The sequence below is a fragment of the Mus pahari genome, chromosome 1 (genome assembly GCF_900095145.1).
Source record: "Mus pahari chromosome 1, PAHARI_EIJ_v1.1, whole genome shotgun sequence".
NCBI lineage: Eukaryota > Metazoa > Chordata > Mammalia > Rodentia > Muridae > Mus > Mus pahari.
This window is the reverse complement of record NC_034590.1, coordinates 19,650,724-19,662,362: the sequence shown is the minus strand read 5'-3', so window position 1 is coordinate 19,662,362 and position 11,639 is coordinate 19,650,724. Positions and strand designations below refer to the sequence as shown.

At 43.1% G+C, this 11,639-nt stretch overlaps 2 pseudogenes; one reads left to right on the top strand and one right to left on the bottom strand.

Moving 5' to 3' along the window:
- Positions 1-6,252: 6,252 nt before the first annotated feature.
- Positions 6,253-6,398, bottom strand: LOC110331299 (annotated as a pseudogene).
- A 2,189-nt stretch (positions 6,399-8,587) lies between these two features.
- Positions 8,588-11,407, top strand: LOC110335310 (annotated as a pseudogene).
- Positions 11,408-11,639: the final 232 nt, after the last annotated feature.

Below are 11,639 nucleotides of genomic sequence, written 5' to 3'. Positions count from 1 at the left end.
TGACCACTTCTTTAAATGCTTCTCATCCATTAGAGATTCCTCTGTGAAGAGTTCTCGGTTTAGCTCTGTATCCCAGTTTTAAAAGTGGGTCATTTGGTTTGTTGGTGGCTAGTTTCTTGGATTCTTTCCATAGTTTTGCTATCAACCCTCTGTTGGATGTGGAGTTGGTGAAAACTCTTTTCTCATTCTGTAGGCTGCGGTTTTGTTCTCTTGATGCCATTCCTTGCTTTTCAGGAAAAACTTTCAGTTGCGTGAGGTTCCATTTATTAATTGATTTCAGCACCGGAGCTGTTGGTATTCTGTTTAGGAATTTGTTCGTCTCCTGTGCCAACGTGTTCATGGCTATTTCCCACTTTCTGTTCACTACTTTCAGTGTATGTGGTTTTGTGTTGAGCTCTTTGGACCACTTGGGTTTAATTTTTGTGGAGGGTGATAGCCATAGACCTATTTGCATTCCTCTTCATGCAGACATCGAGTTAGACTGGTACTATTTGTTAAAGGTGCTTTCTTTTCCCCCATTGTATAGTTTTGGCTTCTTTGTCAAAAATCCAATGTCCATGGTTGAGTGAATTTACGTATGAGCCCTTGATTCAATCCCACGGTTTAATGTGTCTGTCTTTATGCCAGTAACATGTGTTTTCGTTTCTTTTCTTTTCTTTTCTTTTCTTTTTCATTACTATGGCTCTGTAGTAGAGGTTGAGTCCAGGGATAGTGTACCTCCAAAGATTTTTACTGTACAAGATTCTTTTAGCTATCCTGGGGTTTTTTGTTTTTTCATATGAAGGTTCATATCAATCCCAAGTGTGGGTGGGAATTTTGAGGGGAATAGCATTGACTCTGTAGATTACTTCTGATAGGATAGCCCCTTTTCCTGTTAATCCTACTGATCCATGAGCATGAGAGATCTTCTCATCTTCTCATCTTCTCATCTTCTGGTATCTTCTTCAGCACGTCTTTCTTCAAATACTTAGAATTCTTTTCCTACAGGCCTTTCTCATGCTTGGTTAAAATTACACCTAGATATTTTCTATTATTTGTCTAGTAATGAAGTGTGCAGTTCCCCTAATTTCTTTCTCAGCCAGTTTATCATTTCTATATAGGTGGGCTATAGGTTTTTCTTTTTTCCTTTTTACTTAATTTTGTATCAAGTCACGTCGCTGAGGGTGTTTATCAGCTCTCAGTTCCCTGGTAGACTCTGTGGGGTCACTCATATATATTATCATATCACCTGTGAATAACGATACTTTGACTTCTTTCTTTCCCATTTTTATCCCCATGATATCCTTTTGTTGTTTATTGCTCTATCTAAAATTTCAAGTACTTTGTGAATAGATATGGAAAGAGTGGACAGCCTTTCCTTGTCCCTAATTTTTGTAGAATTGCTGTAACTTTCCCTCTATTTGATTTGATGTTGACAATTGGCTTGCTATGTATTGCATTTTTTGTGTTCGTGTATGTTCCTTATATCTCTAATCTTTCCAAGTCTTTTATCATAGAAGGGTGTTGAATTATGTCAAGGGCTTTTTCAATACGTAATGAGAAGATCATGTGTTCTGTTCTTTGTTTATAGGATGGATTACATTGATGAATTTTCATATGTTGAACCATCTCTGCATATCTGTATGAAGCCTATTTCATAATGGGGGCCAATGTTTTTGATATGTTCTTGCCTTTGGTTTATGAGTATTTTGGCATCAATGTTCACAGGGAAGTTGGTCTGAACTTCTCTTTGTTGCTTCTTTGTGTGGCTTATGTGTCAGGCTGACTGTGGTCTTATAAAGTACATCTGGCAGTGTTCCTTCTGTTTCAATTTTTTAGAATCATTTGAGCAGTATTGGTATTAGTTCTTCTTTGAAAGTCTGGTAGAATTCTTCACTAAAACCATATGGTGATGGTTTTTTGTTTTTTGTTTGTTTGTTTTGGGGGGGGTTGGCATATTTTTAATAAGTGCTTCTGTTTCCTTAGGGGATATATGCCTATTTTTAACTGATCTTGATTTAACTTTGATAAGTGGTCTCTATCAAAAAAAAAAAAAATCCCATTTTGTTTAGATTATCCAGTTGTGTGGAGTACGGGATTTTTAAGTAAAATCTAATGATTCTTTGGATATCCTCAATGTCTGTTATGTCCCTGTTTTGTTTGATTTTGTTAATTTCCATACTGTCTCTCTGCCTTTTAAATAGTTTAGCTAAGGGTTTGTCTATCTTATTGATTTTCTCAAAGAACTAGATCTTGGTTTTGTTGATTCTTTGTATTGGTGACGGTGTTTCTAAATGATTGACTTAGGCCATGAGTTTGATTATTTACTGCAGGCTCCTCTTAGGTGTGTTTCCTTTTTTCCCCCCAGAGCTTTCACATGTGCTGTTAACTCATTAGTATGAAATCTCACTAATTTATTTATGAAGGTACTTAGTGTTATGAACTTTCCTCTTGGCACTGCTTTCCTTGTGTCCCATAAGTTTGGTGTTGCTGTGCATTCATTTTCATTGATTTCTAGAAAGTCTTTGATTTCTTTTTTTTTCATTGATTTCTAGAAAGTCTTTATCTTCTTTCTGTATTTCTTCCTTAACCCAGTAGTCATTGAGTAGAAAGTTGTTCAGTTTCCATGGGTTTTTAGGCTTTCTGTTGTTAAAATCCAGTTTTAATCTGTGGTGGTCCGGTCAGATACAAGGTGCTATTTCAACTTTCTTGTATCTGTTGAGATTTGTTTTGTGTCCACATATATGGTCAATTTTGGAGAAAGTTCAGTGAGGTTCTGAACAGAAGGTACATTCTTTTGTGTTTAGGTGAAATGTTCTGTAGATACTGTTAGGTCCATTTGATTCATATCATCTGTTACTTTTATTATTTTTCTGTTTAATTTCTGTCTGGATGACCTGTCCATTGGTGAGAGTGGGGTGTTGAACTCCCCCAATAATTGATATGTTGGGTTCAACATGTGATTTAAGTTTTAGTAATTTTTCTTTAATGAATGTGGATGCCCTTGCATTTGGTGCATCAGTGTTCAGAATTGAGATGTCATCTCGGTGAATTTTTCCTTGGAGGTGTACGAAGTATTCTTCTCCATCTCTTTTTAGACTACTTTTGGTTGAAAGCCTATTTTTTTCACATATTAGAATGGCTATCCCATCGTGCTTCTTGGGTTAGCCTGCCCCTACAATCTTTGTCCATCCCTTTATTCTGAGGTAATGTGTATCCTTGTTGCTGAGGTGTGTTTCTTGTATACAGCACAATGTTGGATCCTGTTGTTGTGTCCATATTGTTAGCTTGTGTCTTTTTCTGTGAATTGAGTCCATTGATGTTGAAAGATATTAAATAATGATTGTTTTTTGTTTTTTGTTTTTTGTTTTTTTTTATTATATGTAAGTACACTGTAGCTGTCTTCAGATACTTCAGAAGAGGGCATCAGGTTTTGTTACGGATGGTTGTGAGCCACCATGTGGTTGCTGGGATTTGAACTCCGGATCTTCGGAAGAGTAGTCAGGGTGCTCTTACCCACTGAGCCATCTCACCAGCCCTAAATAATGATTGTTAATTCCAGTGAATTTTGATGTTTTTAGTATTTGTGTGTGTGTGTGTGTGTGTGTGTGTGTGTGTGTGTGTTTGTGCGCGCGTGCGCGCGCACACGCGCACATGCTTCCATTTTTTGATTTTCTTGGTGTAGACTTATATACTTCCTGTATTTTCTTGTGTGTTCTTACCCTCCCTGGGTTGGAGTTTTTCTTCTAGTGTATTCTATAGGTTAAATTCGTTTAAGTTTTTTATGGTATGTCATGGGTATGCTGGGGGGGGGGGGGCAGCCGTGTTAACTTCAAAAAAAGACAGAAGGAGCTATGGGAGGAGATCCTTTGGGAGCATTCTGAAGATGTTGTGTATGTTTGGAGTTTGAGGTCCAGCATGATGGATAGAGAGTCTTGAGAAAAATTCAGGAGATATTTTTTTGTAAGTTTTCAGCATAGATGTGAACACTGAGATCCATAAGAATGCAGGGCTCAGGAAAGGTGAGGGGGGGTTGCTGGTGAGACCTCCCAGGGCTGGTCCAGCCACTCTGATTTTGTGCACTGTTCACCAAGGCCTGAGCCTCCTGTTATGTAAGAAGTCTAGAGAGATTGATGGGGAGGCCTGAGTATAGATGTTAGGGACTATGGGGCTTCTCTGATGTATTATTGTTTTATTCCCAGGTTCTCCTGTGAAGTGAAGTCTCCCAATGGGACCAAGGCTCTATGTAATGCTAAGATCTCCAGTTCCCCAAGGCTTCCCATTGCCACAGATAATCAAAGGACACTCTGTAACTCCAAGAACACATTCTTCAGATCTCCAGTGAACCCAGACTTCAAAGCTTCTCAGGGTGCCTTGAGTCTACCAAGTCAACAGTTTTTCCTGGCTTCCCAAGTACCTTTGGTGGCACAAGCTCTTCCCAATGATTCAAGGAGGCAGAGGGTGGAGCACACTGTGCACATCAAGGAACAAACGCTAGTTCTGGAAGAATATTTTTAAAAGTGCATGTACCCAACCCACGAACAATGCATGGCACTGGCTCAAAGGCTTGGATCGATGGATCACAAGATCAAGGTCTGGCCCCTCTTGTCTCTCCTGCTTCCCTAGTTGGCTAGCCATTCCCCCATCACCCAAGCATGCTTCCCTGGCTGTCCCATCTCCTTGTACATGTTCCAGGTTGTAGAAGAGCAATGGAGGTTTATTCAGGGCTGGATTTGCATCCCCTGTAGTCTCTCAATGAAGAATTCTGGTACTCTGGAGAGGCATACTGGTTCCACACAGTGTCAGGGAGGCATAGACATCGGGGCTCTCCTCAGAATTTCTGACTCTTCAGATTTGATATGCAATTGGTACACCATGCCTCTCCTGATCTCTGCTTTTTTTTTTTTTTTTGTCTTTTGTCTTTTGTCTTTCTAGATCTGGTTCCAGAACTGAGGTGCTAGGGAACACCAGAAGAAGGCTCAAAAGCTACCTGGGAAGCCTGGATGTGGGACTCAAGATAGGCTGACAGACCCCAAAGGCTGGGAACTTCCTGTTCCCTCTGCCAGTGCAGTTTCTTTGTGCCAGAAACATATGAAAGTCGTCTGTCCTCAACTCAGTCCATAGAGTACCTCCCCCAGATCAGGAATCCATCTTCTCCAACACTGATCCAGCCTGTACAGAGCTCTACCCCCAAAAAACAAGATCTAGGCAGCAGACGGGAAAAGGCTATATTAAAAATGTGGAAGCAAGGCCAGAGTACGTGCTAGATCTGCCAGCCCCAAAGGCACCACCTTTCCCCTGGCCTCTGACTGTGGGCATTCCTTGTTCCAGAGACCTCTGTCTTCAATTGCCCTCCTCCACTTAGCCCTCCAAATACTTCTCCAGATTCAGAATCCACGTTTCCTATGTGGGAGAGACCATCATGTGTCAGCCCTCCTGACCCATTAAGCTCAAGTACGTTCTGGAATCTGTCTTCTCCACTGCTCAGACCAACAAGAGTCTCTCATGTGAAGCCCTGATGTCTGTACAGGCCGTCCAGGCCGCAGTAGACACAATCACAGGCCAGTCGGCAGCAGCCTATGCAGTATCTACTCACCCAGCTCGACCCTAAGACCTTGCTCAAGCTCCAAACGCCATCACAGACTCAGAAGCTCCGGTGGTAGCTGTGAAGGTGGCTAGAACCCCAAGGGACACTCCATTCAAGGGGGGGTTACTTCTTAATTTTTTTCAAATTTGGTTTTGTATTAAATATTTTTACTATGTAGACAATATACAGCTATTTTAACATAACATTTTTACTGATTCTTAGAACGTTAGATCAAACACTACCTGGTCATATTCATTTCCCCATCCTTCCAAATCCACCCAAACTTGTAACCTTCCATAACAAAAATATTAAAAAAAAAACCAAACAAACATAGAAACAGGGCCAGTTTGTGTTCTCTACATACTATCAGAGAGTGGCTATACTCTTTGTGCACTGCTGACGGTTTGTTTGTTTGGGTTTTTTTCCCCCCACGAGGTGTGTTTTATTTTCATCAAGCATACACATTTTCTACTAATATCCCAGGGCAAATCGGTGAAACTTGGCAGTCCGATTGGTGGAGGGCTCCCCTTCAGAGACCCGCGAACCGATGGCATGGGCTCGGAGTGTCCAGGTTCATAGTGCAGCTTGTGGCTCGTGTCCATCTTGCGGGTGGCTCTTCCTCCACATCACAAGGGGGTCTTGGAGATAACGGGGTGGGTTGGGGTGGGGAAATCGTCCTAGGCTTTTTAGGAGATTTCACTCCTCTTTTCCTGTTCAATGGTCTCTTTGGTCGGCAGGGTGTTCTGCTCCTGCGTCTCGTTTTTGTTTTTGTTTTTTTTTCCAGCTTAGCCTGGTCGAAGCTGGCCATTTCCATGTCCGGCTTGTCTGCCATTTCCTTACAACTCGTGGATTCTCGTTCTGAGCTCATGCTCCAGTTGCTCCCACTCACATTGCTGCAGCAAGAGACCTATGAACTGCTTCTTAAACACAACTGAGTCCTTCTCCTTCACCCTTGCCGGAAGCCATCCCTTGTGAAGGGCTGTACTTCAGCATCCCGTCCCATTCTAATAGTTTGCTTTGATGACTTCCTGTCTAGTTTGTCAGTTAGGTTGAGTTTGGGGTGGGTTGGGATGCGATTATTGGTTGCCACAGAAGCTTTCTGTGTCATTTACTCTTAACTGTGAGTCTGCAGACGTCGATGTCACTGCAGTAATATCCTTGCTGCTCTTCACGGTCAGTGGGAGCATGTGTCACGGGCATCCACATGGTTCCTTGAGAAAGCACAGACCACAAACGTGGCCCCCAGCAGGGAGAGAGTTATGGACCCAGACAAGGCCCACAGAGGCAGCAAGGGCCACACACACCAAAATGGACTAAGGTTGAAACCCAGGCCACTAACATCAATATGGTCTTCCTGCTATAGCAAGGCCTGTTGACACCAACACGGCTGCTGGCTACAGTGCAGATTCACTATAGCTATTAGAGACAGTGTTTCTTCATGAAGTCCAGCACAGCATTAACATTCTGTGTGTCTTTGCTCTTCTCATGAGTGTTGAGATTCCAAGTGCTAACACACCATGAGTTGCTCTGAACTCCCATTGCGTTATTTATACTTTATACTTTAAATCAACAAAGTGATTTTAATACAATCCCACACGTGATACTACTTCACAGTGTGCCACAACATCAAGACAATCTTGTGTGCTTGCAGTGGCTCAGAGCACCCAGTTCAGTTCCCAGCATCCCTGTTGTGTCTGTCTCCACATTCAGGACCTCCGATGCAGGGCTCTTCCATCCTTTTTTGGACGTATGTACACATGTTGCTCTTTATACACCCAACAAGATGGACTGCCAAGCAGGCCTGTGGACAGTACAAAAGGTGGAGAAAGCTGGCTGTGCTTACCTACAGCTTTAATCCCAGCATTCAAGAGACAAAGGCAGGTGGGTATCCGTAATTTCCAAGCCAGCCTGGTCTATATAGTGAGATTCAGGAGGGTCATGGCCATGTAGACAGATGCTAGATGACCGCCCAAGGGTAAGGACAAATTTCTTCTGGATGGTGCTATAAGAGGGCAGGAGACCTGGAAGAATGGGTGTGGTGTGGTGGTACAGGCTTTTAATTCAGGCACTGGGTGGGGTGGGAAAAGGCATGTGGCTCTCTGGGAGTTCTAGTTCAGCATTGTCTACAAATCGAGTTACAGGGTTGTCAGGAAATTCATAGAGGAAACCCTGTCTCAAAAAACCCAAAAGCCAAAAAGGTATCTTCTACCTGGCCAGGTTTCCAAAAGGTGTGGCTGCAAACTGAGTGTGGCCACAGGATGAGAATGTCTGGGGATGTGAGGAGGGGAGAGAGGAGCACTTGGGAGGGTCCAGGGTGGAGATTTGATTAAGGCCAAGGTCTTGGAGTAGAGCTTCAATACTAGGGTAGATCTGGGCTAGACCTAAGAGCCTGCTGATATCCAGGGTAATTAGACCATGAATGCTCTTGTGTAGGAGATGAGGGTGCGATGGAGTCACTTGGATGTTGCCTGTTCCATGACTCTTCACTCCTTGGATGGAGACACTCGGGCAGAAAGGAAGAGGATCTCCGATTTATTTATTTATTTTTTTATAAAATTCTTTTATTTATTTGCACTTCAAATGTTGCACTCATTCCCCGACCCCCCCCCCAGAGTTCTTCACCCCATTCCCCCTCACCTTTGACTCTGAGAGGGTGCTCCCCCACCTATGCCTCTCCTCACCTTGCCACCTACCCCTACCTCACCCCCTCCAGGGATCTGGGACTTTTAAACATTGGAGAAGGACATCCAATTGCCAGCCTCCCTGGGCTGACAGTCTTGTATTAATACAGGAGCTATTTGCATGTTTATTGCAATGTTGAGAATACTTAGAGGCATGGGAGACAGAGGCAGGTGGTCAGAAAGAGTGAGGCTCCTGTCTGATCCCTGCTCTGTAAGAAGTCCAAAGCATGTGCTGTGTAGGCATGATGGATAGATGGGTGGTCTCTGGAATTTTTCTGATGTGTTTCCTTTTCCCCAGTTCTCCAGTAGGAACATGCTCCAATAAGTTCAGAGCCCACATATGCCCCAAGGTCCCTCCTTGCATTCAAAATTCCAAATGTCTTCAAATGCACCCATAGAAACCAGTTTCCAAATGTCTCAAGATCCTGCAAGGAATTTACCTTTCCCAATGTGTCGGAGTTCCCCTAGTGACCCCAAGACGTCCAATACAAACAAGTCTTTCAGTCCCTGAAAGGTACCTAGGTCACCAAGAGTCCCAAGGACCATCAAGAAAATCAAGTAGAGGAATGCATCCAGGCCCTGGAATGGGTGCAGGATTGCCAACACCAAGAGGACTCTCAGGGCATCCAAGTCATCAGACACAGGGTCCTCCATGAGATCTGTTTTCCAGGTTTTCTAGGACCTATGGTGCGCTCCGCACCACGATGTACAACGTCCACAAGCAGTGTATGCCAGTGTCAGATAAATATGGTGACTGACAATCTGGCCTTGTGACCCCAAGGGAGCAGCCGAAAGTAGGAACTGTGTACTCCAATAAGCAAGCCAGCTCAGCCAGTCAACAGGGTCAGGAAGGAGAGAGGGAAAGAGGAAGGAAGGGATGGAGGGAGGGAGAGAGGGAGGATTAAACGAAGAAAAGACAATTAGACAACACTATACCATGACCTCAGCCAATGCTGAAGCTAAAGTGGGTTTATTTTTATCCCAGTCTGCTTTTATACCATTCTAGGTACATGCAAAGCATAGGGTCAATTCGTAGATGACCAAGTAGTCAAACAAGGCAATCAACAAAGTCCTGTGGTCACTGTGCCTAGGGGCTTAGCAGAATGACCAAGATAAAAGGAATACCATACTTTCCTTGGTTGTGTTTACCTTGAGCTTTGTAGTAGCCCAAATGTAAATACTCTTATCTGAGCCAAACCCCTTGTCTTCCTTGTCAATATCCTAGAAGTGGCATCAGAACAAGAGCTCCTGATGCAAGGACTTTTTTTTTTTTTTGGAGACAGTGTAGCCCTGGTTGTCCTGGAACTTACTCTGTAGAGCAGGCTGGCCTTGAACTCAGAAATCCGCCTGCCTCTGCCTCCCGAGTGCTGGAATTAAAGGCGTGCACCACCACGCCCGGCACAAGAACTTTTTTTTTTTTTTTAAGATTTATTTATTTATTATATGTAAGTACACTGCAGCTGTCTTCAGACACTCCAGAAGAAGGCATCAGATTTTGTTACGGATGGTTGTGAGCCACCATATGGTTGCTGGGATTTGAACTCAGGACCTTTGAAAGAGCAGTCGGTGCTCTTAACCACTTAGCCATCTCGCCAGCCCACAAGAACATTTTGATCAGTGCATGTACCCAAACCTGGAGGGACTGTGGCACTAGCATTATTGATTGGCTGAACTCTGTGCTTCTTAAATGCTTCGGGCAGCTTAGACAGTTGTGGATGGTGGCTATACATGCATCCAGAGCTGAACCTTACATTCTGCTTCAACCTGGATACCAATATAGATGAACATTATTCCCCTGCAGGGTCTCCGAGACCTAGATCTCAGAGTCGATAGGACAGACTAGCTGAATCTTCTTGGTCTTTTGGTGTCAGACTATACACATTCTATCTAACTACAATCTCTTAGGGATCTAGAGACTCAGACTTCTCTATTTCTGACTCATGAACTATTGCTACAGACATTCCTTCTATCTAGAAGCTTCACCTTGTGACCCAGTTAGGGGCAAACAGATATTCCTCTGAGGCCGGAAGCCTCCCAGTCTGGAGAAGATTGAGATGGGCACAGAGTGGGACTCTGACATGGCTTTAAAGGCTGATGGTCTCTGGATGTTCTAGCTCTCTAACTATACTAAAATGCTGATGATAACTTCTAAAAAGACCTAAAAACTTTCTTGCTCTTTCTGAAGGTAACAAGCTGCTGGCTTAGGCGATTGCCACCTGTAGCCTAACAATAGGGGATTAAGTAATGTGGCCTTTGTTCTATTTCAGCAGGAACTGCTAGGCTCTAACTCTCAGCCTACTAGTTGAAGACGAAGGGGGAAAGGACACTTTAAAAAGTTATTATCCCGTTTATTACTAAGTTGTAGAAAGTTTCCTATGAAAGTTCTCTAAGAAAAAGGGGGGGGGACAAAATGAATGAAAAAGGGGGATAAGAAAATTTTCTTCGCACCTCTTCTGTCTAAAAGGTTCTCCTCAACTCAGTTCTGACTCTGTCCTCAGCATTTATACATCTTTCAGAATACATGATCATATGTTAAAAGAGTTCATCACAAGTTCACACATTTTCAAGTCATAAATTGAATAAGAAGTTTACAACAGTGAATGTTTACATGCATGTCCATTAGGATTAATTATCTGGCTAAACTTTCATCACCCGTCACAGCTCCACAAGCTTATCAAGAGTTAAAAACCTCAGGGCTGGTGAGATGGCTCAGTGGGTAAGAGCACCCCACTGCTCTTCCAAAGGTGCAGAGTTCAAATCCCAGTAACCACATGGTGGCTTACAACCATCCTTAACGAGATCTGACTCCCTCTTCTGGGGCGTCTGAGGACAGCTACAGTGTACTTACATATAATAAATAAATAAATAAAAACATTAAAAAAAAAAAAAAAAACCCTACTCTGCCCAACTTGCTCCTGATGGGGACTCGGGTGAATCAGCAGCAGTTGAAGCCCAGACTGACCTAGCAGTAGCTGAAGCTCCAGTAGCCCTGACAGCTGTCGCCCAAGGCCCAGAGTATGTCAGGATTCCAGTCCATCTGCTGAGGCACTTTGTTTGCATACTTGAAGACTTTGACAAGTCGAAGGCCTGGTATACTTGGAGATATACCCCGACTCCAAGCAACATCCCTCACCCCCTTGACCAGACCAGGCCTTTATAGCAAGGAAGAAGTGTGTTAGTGCACACCCTTAATCTCAGGATTTGGGGATATTAAGCAGCCCTATTTGTCATAGCTTCATGCCACTGTGGTTTATTTACTGGGATTGTTTGTTTTTAATTGAAAATATTCATTCCTCATTGTTGGGTTATATGTTCTTTAAATAAAAGAAGAAAAAACTACTGAAAAATTAAAAAATGGTTTGGCCAGACTTTCCTCCCCTCCCCGCAAATAT